The 19,562-nt window shown below is 36.1% G+C and overlaps 1 pseudogene; it reads right to left on the minus strand.

Moving 5' to 3' along the window:
• Nucleotides 1–12,767: 12,767 nt before the first annotated feature.
• Nucleotides 12,768–14,179, minus strand: LOC102892340 (annotated as a pseudogene).
• Nucleotides 14,180–19,562: the final 5,383 nt, after the last annotated feature.

Consider the following 19,562-nt stretch of genomic DNA (forward strand, 5'->3'; position numbering starts at 1 on the left):
GGGAGCTGCCCTCGCTTGTACTGTGCAGTTACTGGTAAAGACAATGGCTGTGCCAAACCTCATGCATGTTGGGGCAAGCCTTTAGGGAGTATGACAGATTTGGGGTAAACAGCTCCATGTTGTTGAGAATAAACGGTGGTCTATGTCACACTCTTGGACTGAAAATTAGACAAAGATGACATGAAGGGGTAATGACAGTGTTACCTTGCATTTTTGCAAATGAAAGTTTTTGAGGTTATTATTGAATTCAAGACTCATAGTAGCTCTTTTTCTCACCTCCAAATAGTTAAAGGTAGAAGACTGTTTCTCTACCAAAAGATCTAAATGCATTGTTATCAACTTATCCTCTAATCTTGAACAAATCTTTTACTTTCATTTACTCTCTGTTTTTCAAGTGTGAAATAGAGACGATTTTTAAAACACACTTTTTTTCCTCATTCTGTGAGGCAAGCATTACCCTAATACCCAAACCAGAAAAAGACATTCCAAGAAAAGAAAACTATAGACCAATATCTCTCATGAACAAATATACAAAAATTCTCAACAAGATATTAGCTAGTCAAATTCAACAATGTATAAAAAGAATTATACATAACCATGTAAGATATTTCCTCAGAATGCAAGGCTGGCTCGACATTTGAAAATATATTAATGTAATCCATCACATTAACAGGCTAAAAAAAAATACATGATCACATCAATAAATGCAGGAGAAGCACTTGACAAGATCCAACACCCATTCATGATAAAAAAAAGAAAAAACAACTTTCAGTAAACTAGGATTAGAGGGGGATCTTTCTCAACTTGATAAGGGGTATCTATAAGACATCTATAGTTAACATCATACCTAGTGGTGAGAAGCTCAAAGCTTTTCCACTAAGACCAGAAGCAATCTAAGGATGTCCCCTCTCACCACCTTTTTTCAAGATTGTACTGGAAGTTCTAGCAAATGCAATAAAACAAGAAAAGAAAATCAAAGGTGCAGATTGAGAAAGAAGAAATAAAATTATCTTTCTTCACAGATGACATTATCACCTAAGTGGAAAAATAGAATCAACAAAAAGCTGGAACTAATAAGCACTTATAATAAGGTTGCAAGATACAAAGTTAACATACAAAATTCAATTGCTTTCCTCTATATTACTAATAAACAAGTGGAATTTGAAATTAAAAACATAAAAAGGTGCCAAAATAGCTCCTTTGGGAGAGCATTAGACTGAAATTAAAAGCACAATACCATTTGCATTAGCACTCAAAAATGAAATACTCAGGTATATATCTAACAAAATATGTACAAGATTTATACGAGGAAAGTTACAAAACACTAATGAATAAAATCAAAGAACTAAATAGATGGAGAAATAGTTCATGGTCATGGATAGTCAGGCTAAATATTGTCAAAATGTCAGTTCTTCTTAACTTGATCTATACATTTAACACAATTTCAATATATATCCCAGCAACTTTTTTTTAATGGATAAATGACAAATTGATTCTGAAGTTTACATGGAGTAGAGAGAATAAAACCAGAATAACCAATACAATGTTGAAGGAGAAGAACGAAGTTGAAGGACTGACATAATCTAACTTCAGGTCTTGCTATGAAGCTATAGTAATCAAGATAGTGTGGTATTGGTGAAAGAATAGACAGATCAACAGAATAGAATAGAGTTCTCAGAGATTGACTCACAGAAATATATCACCTGATCTTTGGCAAAGGACCAAAGGTAATGCGATGAAGGAAAACTAGTCGTTTCAACAAGTGGTGCTGGAATGACTGGGCATCTATCTGAAAAAAAAAAAAAAATCTAGATAGACTATATACACTTCACAAAAATTAACTCAAAATTGATCATAGACCTGAATGTAAAATACGAAACTATAAAACTCTTAGGAGAAAACTTAGAAAATCTTGAGTATGGTGATACTTTTTTAGATACCACACCAAAAGCACAATCCATGAAAAGAGTAATGGATAAACTGAACTGCATTAAAATTAAAAACTCCTTGCCTGCTAAAGATAATGTCAAGGGAATAAGAACACAAGCCAGAGACTGGGAGAAAGCATTTGCCAAAGATACATCTGATAAAAGACTCTTATCTAAAATACACAAAGAACTCTTAAAATTCAACAATAAGAAAACAAACAAACCAAATAAAAAATGGGCCAAAGACCCTAATACCTCTACAAAAACCATACACAGATGGAAAATAAACATATAAAAAGATATTCCACATCACATGTCATCAGAGAAACGCAAATTGAAATAATGAGATACTACTATATATCTATTACGATAGCCAATATTTGGAACATTAACAACAGCAAATGCTGACAAGGATATGGAGCAACACGAACTCTCATACTTTGCTAATGGAAATGAAAAATGGTACAGGCACTTTGGAAGATGGTTTGAAAGTTTCTTATAAAACTACAAATACTCTTACCATATAACCAAACAGCCATGCTCCTTAGAATTTACCCCCAAAATATGTAAACTCATGTTCACACAAAGACCTGCACAAAGATGTTTATAGCAGCTTTATTTATAGTTATGAAAACTTGGAAGCAACCAAGATGCCCTTCAGTAGGTGAATGGGTCAGTAAACTGTGGCACATCCAGGTAATGAAATATATTCTTTACTGTTAAAAAGAAGTGAGCTATCAAGTCATGAAAAGACAGAGATCTTAAATATATTACTAAGTGAAAAAAGCCAATTTTAAAAGGCTATGATTACAACTATATGACATTCTGGAAAAGGCAAAACTGGAGGCGATAAAAAGATCAGTGGTTTTCAGCAAGCCTCAGTTGGTCCATCCTTCTGGCTTCAGCTGGACGCATGCAAAATGATGAACTTTGGATCAGCAAGGGTGGCTCTGCCTCATGGGATTGGCTGATTGTCAGCTAGAGCAACTGGGCTGGGGGAAGGGACAGGAACTCAGCCATGTGCTTCTCATTATCTAGGTAGCTAGCCCAGTCTTGTTCTCCTATCTGTACAGGTTCCCGAAAAAGAGAGAGAGAGAGAGAAGCAGCACACAAAGCCTCTGGCCCTTAACTCGCCAACATTACCTCTGCTGTATTTTATTAGTGAAAGCAAGATGTAAATGGTAGGAAGAGAGATTCCACTCTGAAAAGGAGGAGCTGCAAATTAACCTGGCAATGGGGGAGAGTATTGACCAGAGCCCATTGTATAATGGCAAGAAACATGCAATTTTGTATCTTTGGCAATTCCTTTCAAACACAGAGTCTGAATTATTGTACATTGATTTCTCAGCACTGCACTCTGAAAGGAATCTGCATAACAGAAAGAATACTATTCTTTAGCAGGGGATGAATTTCTACCAAGTTTACTACTCCAGAAATCAAAATTACAGAATACAAACAAAAAGCAAGAAATACCCAAAATAGTTGTCTGTGTACTCCAGCTATTTTATAACCTCCTTACTTAATGAAGTATCATCTGTTAGTAAATCCTCAAACCAAAAGGGCTTGAAGCACAAAAAAGAGTGTGACAGTGAGAAAGGAGGCCTGAACTTAAAAAATGAAAACAGAATACAATGAAGTTTGTCCATAATGACAATCAGGAGTCCTTACCAAAGTTTTGTGGAATAAGTATTAGAAGGAATTACACCAAACTGGCTAAAATAAAATGATACAGTTCAGTTAAGTAGAAATTCATTTGTGTAAGAAATGCCATTCTATGAGGAGGCTGTCTAATGATTTATCAGCTCAGTTGTTGCTAGATTCAGAGCAACAAGGCTAGACTCTCATGGGAAGATTTTTCTCGTGGAAGATTTCCATTGTAACTTAATTCATGAAACTACAAAAAATTAATGGGAATGTCCATTTGTATCTAAGGGGAAAAGATCTAGAATGTGTTTAGAACATTGATGATTTTCCCTATTCCATGCAATATAATTTGCATGAATAAGAAAGAAAAAAATCTTAGTTTATTTACAAATCTAATTTAAATTGGCTGTATTACTATTATTTCAAATCATATCTTTTTATTTAACATCTCTACTAGTGAAGGGTTTCTAGGAAAACAACTTTAACCTCAATGAATTGCTCATTCAGGAATAGAATACTTGTAAATTATATTGATTCTGGTAAAATAATATTCTTTTCCTATGTTTCTTATGAATTGTAAGTAAAAAACTTGCTCCTGGAATCTGACTAAGGCATAATATACTCTCAAGATTGGAGAAGAGGCAAAGATGGCAACGGGTGTAATGAATTTAGGCTGTGTTTTTTACATTGCTCAAGTCAATTTTGTTTCTTTCAAATCTCTTGTTAATCATGGGTCCTGAAAATCAAATATCTCATTAACTGAGATTTGAGCAGAGTCCATTGTATACCCGCAAGAAAAATTCTTCTTAACCTTACATGGTTACAAATTTCTTTCTGTGATAAATTTCACATGCACAATAGAGTATTTTAAGTATAGTCACTGTGCTGTCCATTACATTCTCAGGACTTATTTATCTTTTAACTGGAATTTTGTACCTTTTGACCACCTTCACCTATTTTACCCACTGTTAACCACTAACATTGCATTCTCGGGCCACTGAGTCTTTTTAGGTATAGCACCTGCCATTCTCCCTGATAAAACTATGACTGAAACACTTCAATAAATACTCTGGAAGAAGAGAGACATCGTACTGGGAAATATGCCCACCTGATAATCATCCAGTCTAAGCTCTCCATATCTCAGACACTTCCACAAGTAGATTGCAGATAGTCAGTCAGTAGCAAACAATTATCAATGTTTCCTATGCGCCAGACATGTCTAAGACTCAGAATACACAGAAATGAATAGAGTTCTTACAGTCTACTTAGAGGGCAAAGCAGATAAAAAAATATAATGATTCCAACGAGATAAGTAGTATGAAAAGAGAAGGGAGAATCTCATTCTGCCCAGGGAGCCTGAACTAGTCTAGTAGAGTATAATTTCTTTTTCTGCCATTGATTGAAAGCTTATTTTATACTGGTAGAAGTTACTGGACTCAAGAAATTCAGCATTTCACAGTTTTTATAATATATTTAGAAGAAAAATCAGTGTCAAGTTGCTAAATTTTGGAATGTTTGTTTTTGACACGGAGACAAAAATAAATGGTACTGCAATGAGTGCATGATACGTATGAATGACTTCTTTCACCTACTACTCACTGGAACACTGACTTTGGTTACACCACCTTTGCTTCATGCCCTTAGATTTTGTGAGATAAACCTGTTTCTTTCCAATAAACAGTCTGGTTTTTGCTTTAGCTAATTTGACTTTGTTTCTGATTTTTTGTGAAGTGAGGTAAGAGGAGATGTGGTCAAACAAATGGTCATAGAACAATAAATAGTTTGCTTCATACTACTGTTAAAGATGGCCAGACCATGTTAGAGTCCACTGTTTTCATGACCCATCATCACAGTTCTATGTGAACTTCATATGTGAATCAGAGTGCATACTTATGGTTTGTAAGACATGGGCATCAAAGGCAGACTAACCCTCTTTGTAAAAACTGTAAAAAAGAAATTACAACTTTCATATAAGAGTCATTTCCAGATACACCCTGTGAGTTGAAGAAATTGGCTCTAAGAAAGGAATGCAATTTGCTCATAATCACATATCTACACAGGGACCTACAGACCTTGAACTCAGGGATGACAGTCAACTTTTTAAATACCTGGAGTGGTGTCAAGATTCCAATACCCTGTGCTTTACCTTTTTGTTGCTAAACTATGGGGAATTTTCTGGGACCTGGGGGAGAGGAGTATGAGTGGACCCTCTTCTCAAGGTTGGGAGTAGATGTTCAAAATCTTGGGGCTGTGATTTCTTACCAGTCAGCACAGAAGTACTGCAGGATTTTAGCCACCCACGCATCCATTCTGGTGCCTCAGTATTGGCTGTGCCTGAATGCAGCTCTTGACTTCATGTCAAGCGTATTTCCACAACACAAAGCTAAACAATGTGTTCTACCAAACTTAGACCTACTGTATCATTATAGAAGTAAAACATCCAATCGCATGACTCACAGAGGATGCAAAGCACTTGCCTTTTCTGTGAAGTTTGCACAACTTATAAGTCTTAGGCAGCCTTAGACTGAAATTGGAGAGCAGGGAAGATGGCAGGTGCTATACATAAAAAGACTCAGTGGACTTTCAAATCCCACATGACAGAAGCCATTAACTTGGACTTTTAAATACTGTACGGCAATATCAATAGGGGCAAGTTCTTTGATTATAGTCAAAAACCAATTTGGGGTCAACACTTTCTTCGATTATATAGATACCTGCTCACCAGCAGATTTAGGTAAACATTTCTCTTTCACCCTGGCAATCAGAGAACGAAGTCTGGGCTCATATGTCAAAGCTTTGTTTTGTCTGTTCTAAAACTTTGCAACCAGAAACTGGTCAAGATGGCCAGCTGTGCATGCCTCTTGCGACCACATCAGCACATGGAGTCACTTGAGGTCTGACTGAACAGAAGCCCTACAACTAGGGACAAAAATAATAGGTCACCTTAAACCGGTAGGAGGAGCAGAGACATGAAACCACCTGGTCCCACAATTGCGTATGGCAATCAAGAATTGGGAGGGCTATCTTGTCTACAGAACTCCTTCTCCCACCTGAGGAGTGAGGAGTCCCGGCCCCACACTGGGTTCGCAGCCCAGGGGTCCAGCACCAGGAAGAAAATTCCCCACAATCTCTGGCTGTGAAAGCCATGGAGCATGCGCTGAGTGAGACGGAGGGCTGTGCAGTCACAGACATTTCTCTTAAAGACCCCACACCTGGTTTTACTTGCTAACAGATTCACTCACTCTGAGCCCCAGTGCTGGGGCAGCTGCTTAAGGGGCATCAGGAACATATGGGAGCCACTGAATTGTTGGGGTTCAGGGTGAGGGCTGGAGGGGCAGCTTACTCCCAGTCAGAAGTGCTGGCAGTATCCATTGTTGAGCCCTCCCTCTTGGAGGCACCTATAAGTTCAGAATGGGGTGGCAGCCATCTGTGAATTGCTTGGTGATTCTTACCAGGTGGCCCTGGAGGGGCACAGGCTGTGGCTGAACTTGGTCTGCGGCTGGATGCTTCCCAGGACTGTGCCACTGGGTCCCACAAGACACCTACTACATAAAGCCACTCTATTAAGACCCAGAGATTTAAGAGCCCTACCTAATATGTAGAAACAGACACAGGGAAGTAGCAAAATGGGGAGACAAAGAAGCATGTCCCACATGAAAGAATAGAATAAAGCTCCAGAAAATGAATTCACCAAAATGGAGACAAGCAATCTATCAGATGCAGAGTTCAAAACACTGGTTATAAGGATGCTCAACGAACTTAGGGGAAGAGTAGATGAACTCAATGAGAACTTTAACAAAGAAACAGAAAACATAATAATGGAGATGGAAAACATAACAGGGAACCAGTTAGAAATGAACAATATCTGAGATAGAGAGTACATTAGAGGGAATCAACAGAGTGGTTGAAGCGAAAGCAAATCAGCAATATAGAGGATGGGATAGCAGAGGATACCCAATCAGAACAGCAACAAGAAAAAAAAATCCAAAAAAATGAAGATAGTTTAAGGAGCCTCTGGGACAACATCAAGTGTAACAATATTTGCATCATAGCAGTACCAGAAGTAGAAGAGAGAGAACAAGGAATTGAAAACATATTTGAAAAAATAATGACAGAAAATTTCCCTAACCCAGTGAAGGAAATAAACATACGATGCCAAGAATGCAGAGAGTCCAAACAAGATGAACCCAAAGAGACCTACACTAAGACGCATCATCATTAAGATGCCAAAGGTTAAAGATAAGGAGAGAATCTTAAAAGCAGCAATAGAAGCAGTTACTTACCTATAAGGGACCTCCCATAAGACTGTTAGCTGATTTCTCAACAGAAACTTTGCAGTCCAGAAGGGCTATGCACAAAATATTCAAAGTGATGAAAGCCCAGGACCTACAATCAACATTACTCTACCCAGCAAAGTTATCATTTAGAATCGAAGGACATAAAAAAGCTTTTTAGACAACAAAAAGTTAGAGTTCATCACCACTAAGTCAGTATTACAGGAAATGTTAAACGGACTTTTTTAAGAAGAAGAAAAAATGTGTTGAAAATATAAATAATGGCAATAACTACGTATCTATCAACAAGAACTTCAAGTGAAAAAGAATTAAATGCTCCAATCAAAAGATAGGGTGGCCGAATGGATAAGAAAACACAACTCTTACATTGGTTGCCTACAAGAGACTCACTTCAGATTAAGAGACACACACAGACAGAAAGTAAAGGGATAGAAAAAGATATTTCATGATGGACCTAGAGCGTATTGTGCTGAGTGGAGTAAGTTAGATAGAGAAAGACAAATGTCATATGCTTTCACATACATGTGGAATCTAAAGAACAAAATAAACTAATGATAACAACAACAACAATAAACAGAAACAAACTTATAGTTCTAGAGAACATTTTAAGAGTTACCAGATAAGACAGGGGTTGGGAGGGGGGTCAGAAAAAAAAGAGGAAGAGATTAAGAAGTACAAATTGGTAGTTCCAAAATAAACATGGATATAAAGTATAACATAAGGAATATAGCCAACAATATTGTAATAACTACATACAGCATCAGAGGAGCACTAGATTTATTGGGAGGATCACTTTGTGAATTATATAGATGTCTGATCACTATATCGTATGCCTGCAACTAATATAATATTGTATGTCAACTATAACTGAAAATTAAAAAAATATATTATTTAAACTATTCAACTAAATTCATATGACAGTGTTTATACCTACACGAAGGTAAGAGAGTGGACTATAAAGGTAGTTTGGGGGAGGTGAATATTTATTGAGTTATTCTATGGGCTGCACTCTGTATTAGGGACTAGGGATACAAAGAGATGATTCACCAAACATGCCTAATTCAGAATAAAATCTCAAAAAAAGATAATCCGAATATAATATGGTAAATATTATGATCAATGTTTCCAAAAATATTAGGATAAAATTTTTTTAATCACCACTTTACAGGATGAGGCTCAGAGAAGCTAACTTTCTTACAGTAACAGTTTCTCAAGTCAGTTTCACTAGAAGCAGAGTCTGCAATGGGAATTCTTATTCTAGAGGTATTGGAGGAGTGCTCTCAGAATTGAGAGACTCCAGACAGGTCAGGGGTGAAAGACTCCAGACAGGGCAGGGGTGAACAACTAAGGAAAGATGTAGTATCAGCAATGCCTGCCTTTAATCTGATCCCATGGGGATAAGCTGAACATGACCTGAATAAAACAGGGTCAGTTCCACCTTTGGGTCCCGGATCTAGCCCTTTATGTTACCATATAACTGGTTATTGGCTAAGCATTGCCCCAAGGATAAAGGAAGGGAAAATAAACTCTCTGGCATTATGGCTTCCCTTTGGCTGGGGAAAATTCCCCAGTGGATACAGCAGCTGTGAATTTTTGCAGTCAATACTCACAGCAACTGGAGGATAAGTACATTTGCCCAGTAAAAGAGATCTTTTCAGACCATCAACAGTGTCTACTAAAAATAAAAATAAAAACAAAACAATATTGCAGGGGGAAAAAAAAAGCAAACAAAAAAGTGGTGTTTTCTACAGGATTCTCTTTGCATTGCTGAGATCCACTTGCTTCTCATGTTAAATTTATGTTATCCAGGCACAGATGCTCCAGGATTCTGGTTAGTCAAAATTTCTGAGAAAATTTATAAAGGAAAGATAAGGGACAGAAACTATACTCCCTGGCTAGTTCAAGTGTTTACAATTCTACTAATATTCAACATCTCCTCCTCCACCATTCATCTCTCCTAGGCTGGTGTTTTCGAAAATGTAAGGGGATTTTTCAATGGGTAATCTAGCCTTCCAATCTCCTGAGGTCTTTGAATACCTTTTTAGAGAGTATATATACTAAGAAGTTCTGGTATTTCAAACTCATTTATGAAAATTTTAGGTCCAGGTTTTAATCCACCAACCTAGCAAACTGTTAAAGCCATCACAGCCATTCAGGGTAATGCATTGAACCAGCATCTCTGCTTGCAGCACCCATGTGAACAAATTTGGCTTAATCTATCATTATATTCTTTCCACCCTAATTCAACAACTTAGGATTCATTCCCATACATGGTCCCCAGGTTGTTAATGATAGAAATATTTGAAATCTTTCAGTTCATATTTACTTTTTCATAGGTTATACTTTGTACCTTACTCCCTGGGGCCTGGTGTTATTTGAGTCTGGTTATATATTTCTGGAAGCAATGAAAGATGAGAGGTTTGGTCTTAAAAATGATCAGCAGGGACCTGCAAGGCAACTACTTTAGGGGAAAACAGTATATGTTCTTTAGACAAGAGGAGACTAATCTCAGGCAGGGGAAGAAGTGTTCTTCTATTGTCAAGGAGACTTAGAAGAATTCAGGAACTCGAGGACCTCAAGTTCACTGGAATCTTCCCATTTTTCCCCATTTCAACTTTCAGGAACCCTTGTATCAATGCCTTAATTCAACATAAGAAACTAAGTAACGCTGTGAAATCACTATGTATTATAGACCTGCTACTCACAAGATTAGTCTTTAGGCTTAGTTTCCAGAAATATTATCTCTGCAATTATAAAAGATAAAGAGTTTTTTTTTTTTTTTGCGCGGGGAGGGGGGCGGTCAGTCATAGAAAATTACTGGCTTCTTATCCAGATTTTAGTCCCTTGGCTCATCATTTCTTTCCCAAACTTCTTCAACACACTTTGAAGCATCTTAATTTTACTAAACATCTTGTTTTCACTAAAATGTTCTCTGACTCCAACTACTTGGTCACTCATAATGTTGTCTTCTATAGGCACTTAATCAAGGGTGTCAATAGTAATAAGTAACTGTCTTGCTACCACTGCATGTCATAGGTTAGCAGCAGCTTCTTCACCACTGCCAGAAGAATAATTAATGACTTTACATTTAATTAGAATAGAAGCAAATTTCAGATAACTATGGGTTTGTTTCTCTGAAACACTTTTAGGGATAATTTTTGTATCATATAGACTTTAATCAAAGAAAAAGAACCACTAAGAGATAAGTGGAATAAGGAGTATATTAAGATATTTTACCATATAAAATTATGAGGGCTGGTGATGATCTTGATGAAAAGTTGTTGCCTCTGAATTGGGTTATTCTCCTGATTCACTCTAGGTCAACTGGCTGGGGTTATGAAGAAAAAACAGATCAAAAATCAACTGGATGAGTAACTTTATTCATAATTGCTAAAACCTGGAAACGACTGAGATGTCTTTCAAAAGGTGAAAGAATACACAAACTGCGGTACACGTATACAATGAAATATTATTGAACAATAAAAAAGAATGCGCAACCAAGCATGAAAAGTCATAGATGAAACTTAAATGCATGTAGCTAAGTGAAAGAAGTCTATCAGAAAAGGCTACATAGTGTATTATTCCACTTACATAACATTCTGCGAGAGTCAAAACTATAGATGTGGTAGGAAATTCAATGATTGGCAAGATTCAGGGGAGAGGAGAGGGGATGATTGAATAGGTGAAGTACAGGGAATTTTTTCTTTTAAAAAAAATTATTTAATCAGCATCAGGCAGATTTTTGGCCATTAGCAGGTCTTCCAGTGTTTGAGGAAGACAAGCAGAAAGTGGAAAAGTTTAGGAAATCTGTACTATATCATGAAATAGATGGTTCAATATGGTCACATGCCTAAGTTTCAGGGCTACTTGGAAATTTTATAGGATGAGCCAGAGCTAGGGAGCTGTGTCCATGGTAATGGACAAGGAAGGTTTTATGTTCCTATTAAAAATGAAATGAATAGGAAACATTTTTTAAATGTTTATAAAAAATCAAGCTTTAACATTTATTTTATATCTAGCATTCCACATCTGTGTACAGACAAGGATTAAGATTGCACATAAGTGTAAGCAGTATAAAATGTGGAAGTGGAGAAAAGTCACAGGTGTACTAGAAATTGAATACAGGATTGTGAGAAAGCAATGGACAAGTCAAAATCACTAGGGGAAAAATGCAAAACGATATAGTCAGAATTAGGAAAGATGAAGAATGGTAAATGCCCTTGTTACTATAGAAGTTAAATTAGTGGCACAGATAGCACTTTTCAAACAAAAAATAATCCAATAGCATTGACTTTTTATTCACTCATGTTAAGTCACCTGAAATGATATCTGTTGCGTTTAAATGTTCATTAATGTAGATGGCTAAACAGATTCACTTCAATGGATACTCCGTATCCCACCATAGTTAAGTCACTTCAGCATAGCCTCATGACAACTCCCACACCAAAAGAGCACTTTATTTTGTAAATTTTAACCCATTATTACTCCAAGTTATGGTTTTTTCATTTGTCAGGTATATAACATGAAGAAAAAAATTACTTAGGTAGGGGTTATACCTGGAAAATAAATTTCTTAAACTTCATATACATGTTCAAAACTGCTGGGTCTCAAGTCCATCTATGAACTCCAGGGCTGCCAGTACAAGGTGCAGCATACTAAAGCTACACTATCCGAATACCTTATTAATTCTGCATAAATCAGGTCAGTCAATGTGTCAACCTGCGACAGACTGTGCACTTTTAACTGAACATGGCAAAATATTCACTCTTTAACTTTACATCATTTGATGTCAAACAATGAAGCAAGTCTTAATGGTATTTACAAAAACAACTTCGCATTTACGAAAGATTATTTCCCATAATGATTAATCCAGGCAGCTAACTCATTGTTTTATGTAACTTTATTGAAGAAAAATAAATTAATTACTAGCAGAGCTATTAGTTGATCACCCATCCATTGACAATTTGCATCATTTATTCAGTGCTATATTAAACAGTGTATTGGAAGATAGATTGACTAATAGCACCAAGCATCCTAACAATTTAAAAGAAAATTACAAAATGTTTGAGACCCTATTTTGTAATACAAAGAAGGTTTTACTTCCAATTTCCATTCTCCGTAGAAAAAGAACAGGTCATTTCTTTATTGACATGCATAAAATACATCATATTTTCTGTTCTGCTGATGCTATTAATTCAATACCAATTATCCAGCTTCATCAGTTATGAGCATAAAGTATATATGTGACCTCAGATCTCTAACAGTGGAAAGCTTAAACAAGAATGGATGCAGTTAGAATAATGCTGTTTCCTTTGATGTGACAACTGAGCATCCATCTCCCTCCACCTCAGATGACTTCTTCAGCTTGTTAGAGCAGTGAGGAATGGTTTTAGTCTCATAACCAAGTTAGAGTGAGGACATTGACCACATAACACACCTTCTCCATTTTTTAAAAAATTCTGAATCTTGGGCAACTGTTCTTTTGTAACTACTTTTGTTTCTAAAAGCAGTTATTGTTTAAAGCTAGAAGAACTTAAGCCTTCTCAGTTAAGCATGTGAATGAATGGAGGAAGGTAAACAACAAAAAAAATAAAACTAAAAAAGATGAAGTCTGATAGGGGAGCAGCTGGATAAGAAAATCAAAAAAAGGAACAGTAATTTAAAGTTTATTCCAGCTTAAACGCAGGTTATTCTGACTTGGCATCACATGGCATCCTTCTGAGTCCATTCCTGAGATATTCTGTTATACTTATCTCTGTCTGTTTTATAGATCTGTGCAGTCTCTGGCACTAGGGGGTCACTAGGGTTTGGATTACACAGCAGTGAACAAATAAATAAAAGAACTTTAGAAATAGTTAAAGCAGGAGACCATTGTGATCTTAGAATATTGAGACAAATGCTGCCATTACTGTTAATATCTGGATGATAAATTTTTGTTGTACACGCAACCTTAAGTGGTTTGAAGGGGTAGAATGTAGGAAAATGAATTGTCAAAAATACACCACCTTGATATGGGTTGTCATTAAGTCCCATAACTGTGGCTTGCCAATGAAACATATCCCCAACTAGAACTGCAGAACATTGTGCTGGAGGGCCATGGGCCAAATCACTAAGTTCCTTTTTAATCCGTTGCGTCTAGTTCACTATCTCAGTGTGTGCTCAAAGGTCCGAACAAAACTCTTGATTATACTGACGCAAGAAAGGATTGTCTCTTGGTCTCACACCGGCTCTGCCAGACACAGGCACCCAGGCGTAATGAGGGGCCGGGGCCTTCCTCAAGCTGCGGCCTCCGTCTCCTTCTGAGCGGCAGCTGGTACCTCCCCAGGCCCTACAGGGCTCACGAGTAGGACACATCCTGGGAAACACATTTTAATTAATTAATTAATTAATTGATTAATTATAGTGCCATTGGATAAAGAAATCCAATAAGTTTCAGCTGTACACTTTAATAGTAAGGCATATATATGTTTACACTGTGTGTTCACCTCCCATAGTTAGATTTCTTTCTGTAACCACATATTTAATGGGGTAAAAGTGGTCAAATATGTGGGAAACACATTTTTAAACAAAAGATTCATTAAGAAGAAGGCAAGACAGACCAAAAGGGAATACTCTTCCTCTTTATAAGAGCGAGTGTTTTTTGCCATGTTTACAAGTCTAGGCATGCAAACACCCCCAAGACCTACCTTAAGAACATTTGGATTCCAAGGAAAAAGGAGCTAACTAAAGATTTATTTAAGTTATCAAGACAACTTCAAAAGGACATATTTCAGTTCAATGAGAAATATAATAAAAACCTGGATGAATATTTCCAAATGTTTCAAATTTCCTAGTATAATCTTAAGTTTCAGAAGAAGAAAAGCATAAAATTAGAAATTCAACAACATATCCTTTCACTGTGATCTTTGGCAAAATAACTGGCATACTTTTATTTTAAATGATTATTTAAGCCCATAATTAGCTCATGAAAAAGCAACCATTGCTGACTTTTTCATGTTATTGATGTGCCTTTTTACCCCTCACTTAAACTGTCACTCTCCCTTGTGCTCAGCATCCTGGTTCCCCTCAACTCAGCAGATTTTAGCCATGTACTCTCCTGGGAGAGCACTTTAAACTTTAACTTTTGATTTAGGTAAAATTATTAAATTGGATCATTTTTCTCTCCTTACTCTTCCACTCAAAAAAGCTCTAATACTTTGCTTCTCAGCAAAATTTTCCTGTTTGTGCAGAACACCTAACAGACACTGGTTACACATGCTCACCACAAGCTTAAGTAGAATTTAAAATATATTCACCAGAAAAATTAAATGATACCACAACCTTTAAAAATCTTAATACTTATTCCATTTTAGCAAAAGGGATGATATTATTATAACCTTTCACTAAGGTGTTTATATCTAAGCAAAAGATCATATTCCAAAATCAGTTGATTCTTTTCTCACTTTTTCTTTCTACTAAATTATAAAATCCTAATTCAAACCATGGGTTATCAAAAATACCACCAAGTGTTTTGAGGTTGTGGCAGATTGTAGTGGGTGTTCCCTTGAAAGTTGACCCAGAAGTTACAGGAGTTTCTCACTAAAGGGCAATTTGTTTTTCAGATGCTAATTCTATAAGTACATTGTCCTCGGAGGCTCTGTGTTGCAATGTGAAGATAGAAGCTTTGAATGTGATTTGCAAATATATTAACAACGAAAAATTGTTTCTGTTTCCAAGATGTGAAAAAAAATATCTACTGTGAGTAGTCAAATTTTAAGTGAAGTTGTTTTTCTCCTCAACTCAGCTTTCTTAAGAAATGGTGGTATCTAAACTTCATCAATAAATATGATTTTTGAACTGTGAAATGTTATTTGAGGTCTTATAAATGTCTCTGAGACAAATCAGTTGAAATTATAACAATATCTTTCTTGGCCTTATCAAGACCATGAAATAATGAATCTCATCTCTCATTTTAAGTACATTTGAGCATATTTTTCATTAACAGACAGAGTTCCTCACAGGGGAGAAGCTGTTTTGTACTTGCTGCTGTGGTTAAAAAGGGCAGATAAAATATAAAAGTGTATCAGTTAAAACTAAGTGATCATTTTATCAAAAATAATATGTATCCATTAACGAGACTAAGAAAGACTTAAAAAAGACTAAGAAAAATTACCAAAATGTTAACAATGGCTGTCTCTACATAGAAAAGTTTTTATTCTCTCCTTTATATATTTTATATGTTCCAAATTAGGCACAATAAAGATGCATAATTTTATAATCTTTAGAAAGAAACAAGAAATGAGTGCACCAAAATAAAAAATAAAAGCTATAATGGGAAAACATTCCTGGGAGTCTGAAGTTACAGGTGTACTGTTACTAGTAAAGCAGCCTGGTTGTGCCTTATCACATTTATACCAGATGCTCATTACCATACATAAAATCTTCAACAGGTAATTTCTCCATCATTTTGAAACATCAATTATTAGCAAAATTTAGGATATTTTGTTGTCTTTTTACAAAATAAATCATAGTTAAATCCTTTCTCAGATGATTCAAATTAAACTCTTCAACTTACATATTAATTACTTATAAAAAAATTCTGTAGTTGGAAACAAAAGTAATTGTGAATTCCTGAGTAGGGGAGAACAATACAGAGTGAGGATGAGTGGTGATGACCATATGTGCATCAAATACAGGATTGGCGCTGGTGTCCCTAGGTGTCTATGAAAGAGCCCATGACAATCATCTCTATGCACAGGGGAAGGGAATTCTGAATGCCAGTAGCAGGAAGGACCCAACACATACCACGCAGTATTCATATGAACTTCTCATAATTTCTGGACATGAATTACCTTAATAAGCCTGATTTAAAAAGCATTAATATGGTCAACAAACCAAATCTACCTTCCTAAGTGTTCATAAACACAGAACTGCAAATATTTGTAAAATGAATAAGCTAAATGATATATGATGGTTCTAGTTTAGCATTTTCCCTCCTTTAAACTCTTCTACCTTTTTCATATGAGAAAGTAAACTCCTTGAAAGGCTTAAATGTGATACACACATGCCTCATACAGACACCAACTTCAGACTGGTCTTCAACTTTTTATTTCAGAAAGTTAGCCCACCAAAAGGTGGACACTCAATGAATGAAAGGATGTGTTCACTGACACGGTTGTTTTTATTTATAATAATACCCAATAAAATGTCATTTTTGAGAATAGAGGATATAAAATAACATAAAACTCAGAGGTTGTATTTAATAAGCGTGCCAAATGTCCTTGGTAAGAAATCCTATATTTGTTTATTGATAGTAGCCAGACATATTGTCTTTTATCTATAAAATAAATGAACATTAAGGTGAGCAATTACTAATTGCTAATGTTTTCACTAACATTTTACTCCACTTCTTTTGTACTTTCACTCATGGGGATATAAGAATCAACAATGCTACCTTTGACTTTAAAGAGTTTTCAGTCCAGTGAGGAGACAGGCATGGAAACCAACAATTTTAATAAGATTAGATAATCATTGCAATCAAGGTATGATCACAGCAAAAGCCTAGCCTTGGGAGGACCAAATATGCCAAAGGGAATCAGAGGTAGGTTTACCTTGAGTGAAGATTTTGAAGGAGGAGAAAAAGGTTTTCAGAAGGAATGTTCTAGAACCCAAACACAGGAAGGAACACCTACTGAGACAAGGAAGTACAAGACTGTTATGTTCCCTCAGGGTTTTGAGAAAGATACAATTAGTGTATGTGACTTTCATCACACCCAGGGACTCTATGCTTCCTTGAAATATATTTAACCTTGTGTCCAAACCTCAATTTTATACATAGAGTGATTCTCAGACATTCCAACAAAACCCGCAAATTAATAACCTTCCAGTTTTGTGTTTCCTTTCTCCTTACCTACTCCTAAAAGGCAACTCAGTTCTGTCCCCAGAAACCTGAGGGAATATAATCTCCTCTTCTAGGTTCCAAAGAGAATCAAGCACACTGGGCACATGTGGACTTCAATGATTTTGTTGCTTTGTAGAACATATGAGAAATCGAGGAGGAATCATATTGCATTTTCCATCTCATGACCAGCCAAGTACCATCTTCATATGATTCTCTTCTAGTTCAAAATGAGGGAGTTATAACATATACTGGACAAAAACATTTTAGCTGTGTTAAAATTATTTTTGTGTTGATAGATATTTTTCCCCTTATAACCGAATAATGCTACTTAAATTCAATGAAGATAGAGATAATGTATGTCAATAGCATTCTAAATCTTGCTGAAAATATATTTTAAATGTTTTCCTGGCTTTTCCATGAGAAAAATGTTTCCCAAATTTGCATTTAAAAATATTCACAGGAAATAGGTCAAGCACCAGAAATTGTTTAATTTTGATTCTTCTTTTACTTTGTTTTTATATGAAACTCTAGAAATTATTTATTGATTATGTTTATTTGTAACCTAACTCTTCCAAAAAATATTTAACACTACTCCTTAGAGATAGTAGTGAATACACACATATAAACATGTGCGTTTATATTGAATCGAAATATTTTCTTTGAAATAGCTTCATATACAAGCACTCCTAACCTGTAGAAGTTATGACCCATATTTTATTTATTCTTCACGCCTCACTTATTAAAAAAGAATTTGAGGTTGCAACAGATTAGTTTGTACTTTCACAAGATAGGACCAATTTACATTTTGGCAGGTCTGTGAGAAGTCAATGGAAACTTGGGCTAACTGGCCCCACATGGGCAATTCATTGCAGTGATGTTTCAGGGCCATTTGGTGGCACTTGCAGTGGCCATGCTGATCATCTTAAAATGATTTTGATTAAATTAGATCAACTTAGAGGAAATGAACTGGACAACATTTGGAAAGATGAGAAGCATGAACTGAAGTGGAAAAGACAGCACAGCTGATGTTGGGGCTAATACAAAAACTGTTATATATGCTCAGGAAATAATTAGTGAAACTGAAAACTTTACTTTCATGGACTTCAGCTTTTTTTTCCAGCTACAAAATGAAGGTGTTGATCTCCTTCCATTTTGCAATTTAATTATATTCCCAAACAAATAAAATCCCAAGAGATATAATTTGTAAAACAGTTTCAGTGACTTTTTAAAAAAAGACAAAGTTGAGAGTGCCCTGAAAGTTGCTAGATGGGATGCTGCCTGATTTATGACTTGCTTAATAAAGACAATTAGATTTTTTCATGTTAAAAAAAATGACAAAGTAAAATAAGTCAAAGACAGCTACTCCAGATGTAGTGGAGATCCTCTGTAGCGGGCAGTGGCCCACAGGTGGAGTTAGATGGCAGCACTGCCAGGTGTGTGCCAGTAGCTTTCACACAATGTCTTTGACCTGTGTCCTCAGTGAGGATTCAGATTGTTCTTGTGTATCTGAGGACTTTGGAGACAGGAAATAAACATGAGACGTGTGGCTGATAACTCTGAGAGAGATTCATCCATGGGAAATGAGTGTGACCAAGTGAGACAATCAGAGGGGTGAACCCCTCTGATTATTGACCGTGTTTCAGTCATTCCAGACAAAGCTAGTGACTGTTATTTGACACAACCCAGCCTCTAAGCATCCAAGAACTAAGTGGGAATAGAGCTACAAGAGCAGTGATACCAGGAGCCCAAGCAAGTCATTTCTGGGCTCTGCCAACAGAGCCAAACAAAGGCAAAAGAGAAGTGTTTTCATTTCAG

Source organism: Pteropus alecto, unplaced genomic scaffold, assembly GCF_000325575.1.
Source record: "Pteropus alecto unplaced genomic scaffold, ASM32557v1 scaffold124, whole genome shotgun sequence".
Classification (NCBI taxonomy): domain Eukaryota; kingdom Metazoa; phylum Chordata; class Mammalia; order Chiroptera; family Pteropodidae; genus Pteropus; species Pteropus alecto.